Here is an 11,417-nt window from a genome sequence, read left to right on the forward strand (position 1 = left end):
CAATAAGGTACTTGAATTCAAATATCATAGGGGTATTGAATAATTTAAGAGGTGACAATTTTTTGAGAGTCTATTTTGATTAGTTGGTCGATCCTAAGATCTCCACCCCAACAAAGCCACATTAAAAAAATAAAAAACCTCTTTTTCCTAGATTATATGGGATAAAAATCATATGCGGCGGGCACTATAAAACATCATACGGGGTGGGCTTCACAACGTGCCATATATCTTTTAATACTAATATTAAAGAATAAGTCTAAAAGTCAAAGATTCTTTCTCTTGACAGAGTTATTAGTTTTATGATTAAAGCATTCTCTATCTTCCTCATTTTCAATATATAGCGCTATATATTATATGACCATATGATACACACTAAACATATAATCAGGTGATATATACTGCAAACTTTTTTGATACACATTTAGCAATGATTCAATACACACCTATAGCTAAATTGATGCATAGTTTACCAAACTTAATATATCAATACACAGTATGTGACTAGTTAATACATATCTAATAAAATATTTATCCAACATTCTAATACACACCTCTAGATAAAATGATACATAGATTTTAAAATATAGCACTCATCAGTATATAGTATATGAGTAAATAATATATGCTAGATAGTTTATTGATACATACTGTAAGCTCTTTTGATACACACCAGATAATGACCCAATACATACTTCGAGATCCTTTCTCCTCTTTCAAATTTCTCTTTTTTTAAAAGATCTTTGTATCTAAAAGTTTATGAAAATAATATATATTTTATTTAAAAATATATATTGAGATGTTGGATGAATATTTTACTAGATGTGTATCAACTGAATATATATACTGTGTACTAGTGTATACTAAGTTCAGTAAACTATATATTAATTTATTTATAGATGAGTATTGACACTACTAGAATTTAGATTTCTAACGATGAAAAATTTGGTCACAACCTTTCTATTTTCATCAGTAAAAATTTTTAATGATCATAAATATTTTATCACTCAGTGATTGATAAAGGTACCATGGTTAAAAATTTTAGTGACCAAAATATAAAATCATCAAAAAATTATTATATTTAATGATGAAATATAAATGATCATTAAAGATAAATATTAGTGATGATTATATTTGTAGCAAAAGATTAAAAAGTGATTATTAAAGATCTAAAAAATGATGACTTGATAAAGAATTAATGATCAAAAATAAATTTTAATGAGCACTTAATATCATTGCTAAAATTTTTTAATGATGAATTTTTATTGATCACAATAAGATGATATAATTAGTGATGGAACAAAAATAATCATTAAAGGCAAGCATTTGTGATGTTTTTTTATGATAAAAGATTTAAAAATTTTTATAAATAACCCACTAAAATAAAAATTATTTATTATAAATTAGGATTGTACCATTTCTATCTATATTTATTCCAACTAGATTCAAATAAAATCTTATGAATCTGTTAAATATATATATTTTATATATAAATCTCTATAAAGGATTGAATCTAAGATCTATTAGATATTTACTTACTACCTAACAAATATAACAATATTAGCTTTTAGTATGAAGTCATAGCTTATTATACCTATTTAAAACTTTTTATGTTATAAATTTTTTTATTTCAAATATATTATGGCATATTTTATTTGTTACTAGTTAATTTTTGAGAACAATTGAATCATCTTCTTTTTCTAAAATCCTTTAAAAATAGATAATTTATGACTCTTTTTATTTATACTGTAATTAACAAGTAATAGTATTTAATATAGAATATTTTTTAATACTTTATATTATGTATTTTATTTAAGTTAGATTGGTGATCTAAATCATTAGTTTAATCGATTTTCATAAAAATTTTTAGTAATTATGTTTTAAACTATTATATGATTTTTGTATGTTACTTCTAATATTGAAGATATATTTCATAGCAAAAATTATTTTTCTCTACTTGTTAAACTATTTTAACTTATATAATTTATTCATTAAATAGATTAGATCAAATCAAGTTGAAAATAAATATTTGATCCATCAAAAAATTCTAGCTAAATATAAAATATATAATCAATTAAATTAAATTAAATTCTAATATGGTGTATAAATTTTTATAGTTTAATATATTTGAAAAACCTATCAAGTTTCTAATCAAAATCATGTGATATTAGATACATCTTATTATTTTCTAATCTTACTCTAATTCTCATGATAATTGGCTTTATTTTATGGTATATTATGTACAAAAGTCAAGGTCTACATCTTATTTTAGTGATTAATATATGCATCATTCAAATTTTATTATAATTAATATTTTTATTGATGATATCATTATTTCATCATAGTATGTAAGATTTTATTAATAACATAATAATTGATACTAAAAGCATAGATTTTTAATGACCGCTCCATAGTCTTATATTAATATTATATATTTATGATGACTATTTTAAAATATCATCATAAAAGAATATGCTTTAGTGATGAATCATAAAATTATTGTTAATACACTGATTAATATTTATTTTAATGACCATTTTATCAGTTTATCATTAAAAGATATATGCATAATGACCATTTTAAAATATCATCGTTAAAGATATAAGTTTTAGTGATGAATTATAAAATTATGATTAGTGATTTGACCAGTATTGATATTGACACTAAAATTATGATAACATAACATATTATTATTAAAAATATAAATTTTTAATGACTACTTTATAAATTTTATCATTAAAAGTATATATCTACAATGTTCATTTTAAAATATCATCACTAAAGAGATAAGTTTTAGTTATTGCTTTAGTGATAAATTATAAAATTATCATTAATGAGTTGATCAAAATTAATTTTGATATTAAAAGTATTTTTTACCATAAAAAGCTTTATTTAATGATGAATTATTTATGATAAATTTAAAAATAATCAAAAATACATATATCTTATGATGAAATCTTATTTTATCATTAAAAATATTAATCAAAATAATTTGTTATGATCATTTTTTATTATCATCACTAAATATGAGATTTTAGTGACTAGACTTATGTTTCGTTACTAAAAATTTATCAATAAAAGTCTAAATTCTTATAGTATGGATCATTACTAGATGTGTATCAAAAAAGCTTATAGTATGTATTAATAAGCTATCTAATATGTATCATTTGCTCTCATGCTATGTGCTGATAAATACTATATTTTAAAAATTATATAACACTTTATCTAAAGATGTGTATTAGGATGTTGGATGAATATTTTATCAGATGTATATCAACTAATTATATACTCTGTATACTGATAAAATTAAGTTTGATAAAATATGTATCAATTTCACTGTAAATATGTATTGAATCGTTACAGGATATGTATCAAAAAAATTTATAGTATATATCACTTGGTTATACATTTAGTGTGTATTATATGGTCATATAGTATGTATTGCTATATACTGAAAATGAGAAAGAGAATGCCTTAATCATGGGAGTAATAACTCCATTAGTAGAAAAAAATTTGACTTTTAGACTTATTCATTAATATTAGTATTAAAAGACATGTGATACACTATTAAGATCATCCCATATGATATGTTATAATGCCCACCCTATATGATTTTTGTTTGATTATATGTGGATGAGAATGTAGGAGAGCATTTAATTTTCTTAGCCATTAACAAGTTCCAAGGTATTAATTAAAAAAGTTTTTTTTTTTCGAGGTTATCTCATTAACAGATATTTTTAGAGCAGCAAGATGAACCAATCCATTCATTTTTCTCTCGCGATGAAATAATATGAAGACGAATGAGTTGAGTATTGGTTCGAAGGGGATTACCCTCCCTAAGAAGCAAAGGATCTACATTCTAAGTATTGATGTAGAGTTGTGGATAATGATTCTCTGATGCATGTTTGAAATAAATCTATCTCGACATTGCCAACCATCGGTGGATTGCGAAATAATGATTTTTTAGCTGAGAGACTGAAAGATTATAATTTTATAATGAGAGGAGATTTTTTACTCAAGAGAATATTTGTGAAGTATGTATAAGATGACTTCTAAATATAGAAACTCTAAAGATATGTGCAAAGTTGCAAATCCTTCCTCACGATGCACTATAACTAATTAAACATATTCTACAACAAAAGTCATGTAACAAACTACAATGACGTTAGTGACAATTTATTAATTTGCTTCATGGCCTTTTAAGTTTTTCTATATATTATTGCATAAATACTTGTGGCTTTATGTAAATATGAGAAATAGCTTTAGGCCCCCTAGTTTGGATCTTTCACATATTTGAAGTCTGTTCTCATGGGTCGAATTGGTCCTCTTAATTAATTTTCAAAATTAACTGGACCTATAGGAATCTAATTTAATTTCAGCTCGATTAGCTTCAACCATATCCATAAGTTCAAAATTGTAAACCTAATTAAATTGTTTTCCCCTGTCATTAGTTCGATAAGAGGATAGTTTGACACTATTTTTTTTTCAAAAAGAAAAAAAATAAAAGATATAATTAATTCACTAGAGATGTAACTCTTTGTTGTGAAGAAGGTTTCTCACAACATCATCTTGTTTCTTATGAACCCCCCCCCCAAAAAAAAAACAACATCATCTTGTTATAAGTTAACCGTAAACCACCCAAAATAAATTTGACCACTACAATATTTACACCAACTATTATTTATCTCATCCTGTATGTTATTGTAATAGCAAATACACTACTAAAAATAAGAACTTTACCGACGAACTTTTGTGATGGACATGATCCATCTGAAATTTCTGATGGATCACTGACAGATTTTTGTCACAAAAAGAGTGATAAAATATAATTAATATATCTAAAAATTTTTAATAAATTTTTAATAGATTATTTATTAGAAACAACTTCATTAAAAAATCTATCAGAATTTTTTTTTAAATAATTCTAAAAAAATATAAAAAAATATTGGTGATCGATTTTGTGATATATTTTTTTCTCAGTAATATTTTTGATAAAAATTTTCATCAGAAGCATAATTTCAATAACTTTTAAATTATTAGAATAGTTGTTTCTGATGGAAAGATGGTCAGAAATATTTTAACCAATAAAAATAGATTTTGTGATAAATAATCTGTCAGAAATTGGCGTTACAAGTTTGAAAATAAAATCTCAGAAGCATAATTTAAATAATTTTTAAATTATTAGAATAGTTATTTTTGGTGGAAAGATAATTAGAAATATTTTAACAGATAAAAATAAATTTTATGATGAATAATTTATCAGAAACTAATATTATAATTTTTTTATAAAATATATTTATAATAAATAAATGAAAAGATTTAAACTTCAAATTCTTAGATAGTCTATTCACTATCTTAACCATCTAGGTCTAATCAAAATCTATTTCTACGATGATTGATAAGTTGTTTATACTAGTTAAACTCTTATAAATATGTCTCAAAATCCAACTGTGCTTTTTTATTCGGCTGTCACATTTTTTATTTGTTCACCAGCCCACAATCCTAGCCAATGTCCCAGCTTCTCTATTCGGCCACTCCAAGCCTCCCACCATCCCAAGAATCTATATTTGGCCGCTCCAAGCCTCACACCCTTTCCAGTTTCTGGAGGTTGGCAAACTGGAAGGGGAAGGAGGAGGTGATGAGGGAGGAGGCGGTGGCGAGGAGGAGAGCAAGTCGGCGAAGAAGAGCTAGCAAGCGATGGCAAAAGAAGTCGTTGTCGATACTGACTATCATCCAGAGGTTGTTTGATACCTACAAGGAGGTATTCACCGATTGTGGAGCCAACGTCATTCCAACCCCGGAGGACATCAAGTGCCTTCGCACCATTCTTGGTACGAGTTTTCTCTTCTTTTTCATAAAAAATTTTGATATTTATGTCCCAAAAAATTTGTGTACTATTTGGGGAGGATGTGAATCTTGTATGGTGGATGGTTCAATGAATGCGATAGGATTTGGATTGATTAAAATATCTGTTTTGTTATTTTGTAGAGAACTTTTGAATCATGCTTTTTGATTTGAATATTAACAAGTGAATTTTAATATTTTATTTTATTAAATTTGATATTCATTTCAAATTTGTAAAATTTTGATGGATTTCTAATAAATTTTTGATGGATTTTTTACTAATTTTTTATTTATAAATTTTGTGACGGATTATCTATTAATGAATGGGAATAAATTCAAACATAATAATGACAGATTTCTAATAGATATTTTGTCAAAAAATTTTTTGATGAAAAATCTATTTGCCAAAAAAATTTTTGACGGACAATCTATCAAAAAATTCCATCACAATTATATTTCTGTCGAAAAACTAATATTTATCAAAGAATATGAAAAGTATATTTCTAATAGATTATCCGTTACAAATCTATCAGAATAATTTCTGACGGATACGATCTATCAGAAAAAATTTACTAACATCATTTTTTCTAACAAATGAGAATCCATAAAAAAATCTATCAAAAATATATTTTTGATAGATTTTATAAATTTTTCTGATAGAATTATTCATCAGTGAAACTCTTATTTCTATTAGTGACGACATAAATACTATTATAATATATGATACTATAATAAAGATAATAAATAAAATATGAAATAACCTAAAATTATTCTAATGGTATTATAATCAAGATATCAAATGCTATCTGAACAGATGATGATATTAATATTCAAATCATTTAGTCACAATGTTATTATAATGATTATGACAATCCTCTACTGCATTTTTGAGATAAATAGTGGAAAATATAATGATGGTTATTATTATTATTATTTTCTATTATAAATTACTATTGTAACATATATATATATATATATATATATATATATATATATATATATATATATATATATATATATAAATGGTCTTTATTTTTTCTCATACTTTTTTTTCTGTAAAATAATATTTATTTTAATTTTTTTTCTTCAAGATGGTAGAATCCAAGAAAAATATATCATTTCATTAGTAAGAAATAGCATCATTGGTTTTTTTTGTTATATTGTTTCAGGTTATGATCCAATTGTTTATTTTATAAAAAAAAAACTATTTTTGATGGTATGAATATTTTGATAAAAAATTAGATTTTAAAATTATTATTTTTTCATTTATAATATTAAAAGATACATCATATTTATTGAAAAAAATATATTATGAAAAATGTATGTCTGCATCTGCCATATGGCAATATGATTGGTATAACTCGGAGGCTTGTAGTGGATATTATCTATTTTTCATATATAGATTGGTGTAATATACATATGAGATGGCCATTATTTTAAATCTTGCTTGCGGACGGGATGTTGATCTTTAAGATCAAAAATGGATAGAGGTGATAATCTATTCTACTCCTTCGGATACTTATCTTATCAAATTTATTGTGATAGATTTTACTGACTTGCATCTAATCTAAGCAGTATGCAGGTAAAGTCCATCCAAAATCTTATTTGAATATATATTATTTTTTATAATTTTTTAAAAAATAAAAAAATAATTTGTACATGTAGAAAAAATTGTATTATGATCCATCTCATCTAATTCTAACCATCCCGCTCTGTCGCATCCCAGAATCCTACATGCTCCGTTCCGTTCCGGAGTAAGCGCATGGAAGGTACATGAGTAATGGTCTACCTAATGCATGCAGGACATCTCTACAAGGCGGAAGTTGACGGCGAGAGCAGAAATAGGGAGGAGAGAAAAAAAAAAAAAAGTAGGTGAGAAAAAATTGTGGGACGAGACAAGAGTGGGGCCCGGAGTAGCAGGCGGGCGCACGGTTTCCCCGTCTTTCACGGTGACGTGGGGACCCGAACGAGGCCCACTACTGTGTCGTCAGAGCCCACAATCCAGCGATAGATCTTCTGTCTGTTTGACCGGTCAACAGTGGGCCCCACGGTCCCGCCGCATGATCATCTCCGTACGGCGTAACGCACCATGAGCCGCGGTGCGTTTGGTGGGGTTCCTCACTCCCCAAGGCCGCAGGCCTTCCTCCCTTCTGTTAAAAAAAAAAATAAAAATAAAAAAAAAAAACAGAGAAAAAGAGGCCCATGGTAGTGGACTGCACGGGAAAAAAAAAAAAAACCACGTCACTAGTAGAATTATCGAACTTGGCCAGCATATTGCTTTATCAAAGTAATCATAAACTACATTGCACAACCGTGGATGATGGTAAGAGGAAAAACCTTTTAGCATTTCTGAGAAGATAATTAAATTAAAAACCTGCAAAATTAACACTTGTGGAGAACAGTATTACTGTCCAAATCATGGTTTCAAGTAATGATATTATAACCATTATAATGGTTACTATAATGATTTCGGCAATTCTTTATTTTGTTATTGAGCTAAATATCGAAAAGATATAGAGATAATAATCTTGATTTTTGTCATTATTTTTCATTATAATTTACTATTGTAACATAAATAACAATCTCTATTTTTATTTATATTTTTTTTAAAAAATAATATTTGTTTAAAATTTTATAACTCACGGTACTGGAAAATCTATAGGAGGCTTATATACCAAGATTGGATACCTTAAAAACATCTTATAAATGATTTGTTTTTTTATTTTTCTTGATGGAAATGGTGACAATGGTCACCACATTTCAAAGCATGGTTTATTTATGCATTTCCACCATATTAACATTATTGTGCATTTGCAAAGGAATGTGTAATTATGATAAGCTGATTTTTTTTTGAAAAATATATAATTTATTAGGCTTGATTCTTAATTGAAGGAAAAAAATAATCAGTTAAATCAAATAGAAAAATATTCTTCATTTCTTTTCCTGTTCTTCTTTCTTTCTCTTTGTCTCATTTTCTTTGACAACCAAGCTAAGTTTGAGCGTGGCCAAGGAGCTTCTTGTGGTGCCACCATCTAGTGGGCCGGCAGCATCTAACTTTCACAAACAAAAGTTTCGCCCCACCTTTAACCGAGACAGAATTATGGTGTTGCTAGATAAGGCCCGGAAAGAGGGGATCGGCGTTTGAATTTGGCAACAGAATCTGCCTAATTTCAGGCACGAGAAGGGACAAGCCTAGTGGGAAAGCAGTAGGTGTAGGGGTGTGGGCCTCATGAAAGCCCTGTCTAACTGACTTTCTCATTTTAATGTTCAATTGCATCTTTCTCTCCTTTTGGTTGGCCATGGGGAGGTGAATACTTTTGGGGCATGAAAACTATATCTCTACTCTCAAACAAAGCCAGCATCTTTCTTGCGAAAAAGTAGATGTCTTGTTGCATCAATCCCTTTAATGTAGTTTGGACTGAGAAAGGGAAAATGCATTGGTTTGGTGAGGATAATTGGGTTGGCCTTATCTCATGGCAAAAAGGCAAGGAAGAATAAGATCTAGTTATCGGAAAGTAGAGTCTTTGGTTTCATTTATTTTTGTGTGGAAAATAAGGCTATCACCAACTGACTAATTGGATCAATGGATCTCGTTCAAACTTGGCGAATAAGGATGGGTTTAGCTGAAGGCTGATACATGTGGATTGAATCTACTATACTGGTTCGCGGGGTTTGGACAAAAAAAAAAAAAGGGTTAAATGAAGTGCCTAAAATCAGAGCAATCACTATAGCTGAATTAATGGTTGTCTGGCACTAGATGAAAATAGCAATCACTGTGGTTCAGCATGACAAAATTGTGTCAGAAGAGGATTCAAATAAAATGATGACATGAATCAATGGAAAGGAATATTCATAACATCCAATCTTGAGAGATATTAGAATTCTTTTACCTGCCCTCATGTTCTTCGGAAGCAAATCAAGTGACTGATAGATTGGCAAACATGACTTGTATTGAAGTGGCTACAAGTTTTTCCTCCTTTATTAGCTGAGTCCATTAGAGCCGATGCAGTGGGATTACCTTTCTTCCATTTATAATGTGTCTGCTCTCTCTGATGTTCAAAATAATAATAATAATAATTTGAATAATATTACGTCCATTTAGAGTTATCTCTGATAGGCGATATATTGTTTTTTAGAAGCTTGTGATTGACATGTTCCAATCAAACAGGCATGTAGCAGGACGCCACCTGCACGGCGCTTCACATGACAAATGTCCCTGCCGTCCACGAGGACAGATACGATATACAGAATGCGTGGCATCAGGCACGGGCCCATTGAAAGCGTGCCACATTCTATGAAGGATGTGAATGCAAAAATTCGGCCAGCTTTTTTTTGACATGAATTATGAGATAATTTCCAGGGGCTGTTTTTAGAAAAAGTCTCTCCCTTCGAACCATTACCGCGATGGAATTTTATAAGATGCATTTGTTGTATAAGGAAAATGTTCCGGTTTTTCTTGAAGGATCAAAGGCAAGAGCTGCCATATTTTACCCAATAAAAAAAAGAAAAAGAAAAAGGCAAAGCGGTCATATTTTACCAAAAAAAAAAAAAAAGACAAAGCTGCCACATGGCGCAACAAAAATCCGGGTTTACATCAATTGCTGGGAGCTTTTACGGGTACACATAGCACCGTCCCATATTTATATCATATATAATTAATCGAAGATCAGTACATGCACTGAATATATAAATTTTTTTTTTTAAATCTGATCAAATTAAAAAAAAAATTATATATAAATAATAAAATAATATTTATTGAAATTTTTAAAAACACTTCATATTCTCAATTATCTATATAAATAAATTTTAATTATTAAAATATAATAACATCATACATTAATAACATAATGTAATGTGAATAAATATTTTTTCTAGGTGGCATAACAAAATTTATTTGAGAAATTGAGTTGACAACACTCCAATATTTTTTTATAAAATTTTATTTTATATATATATATAATGTGCACTTATGTAGTCATGCATCGTACTAATCATCAAAATATTATAAATTAATTACTGAGATGAGAAATTATTAATTAATTATTGAGATGATGAAAGTTTTTTAATTTTTTTTTTTCTTTTTTTTATATGTAATAGCAACATGGCCTAAGATGGTATTATCTTAACTCCTAAGTCTATAGTGGATCAAATACGTCAAATAATTTTTTAATTGAGACAAGTGCATGATAAACGGAACCAAAATGCGTCACTGATTGGTGTGGCACGCGACCATGTGGTGTGCATGGTGGATACAAACCAATATACAATATGGTTGGAGAACTGGACCTAGCTTAATCAGCTAACCTAACCTATAGGTATCATACTTTTCCCAAGAATACTCAACGTGCACGGATCCCTTGGCGTGAAGTTGGGTTAGGAGGAAATGACATACCTCAATTTGTTTTTCTGAAAATAAGAATTTACCCAGACCCCAAACGGGCTTGGTCAAGCGTAGTTTCGGCTCTTTAACTAGAATGCGGCACGCCGGTCTTAAAAGCATTTTTGTTGATGAAATGTCTTAAAAAGCATCCGGAAGTGGTGTTCAGAACCCAGCCCAAAGCCCGTCCCCGATTCAA

Source organism: Elaeis guineensis, chromosome 3 (assembly GCF_000442705.2).
Source record: "Elaeis guineensis isolate ETL-2024a chromosome 3, EG11, whole genome shotgun sequence".
In the NCBI taxonomy this organism is placed as follows: Eukaryota; Viridiplantae; Streptophyta; class Magnoliopsida; order Arecales; family Arecaceae; genus Elaeis; species Elaeis guineensis.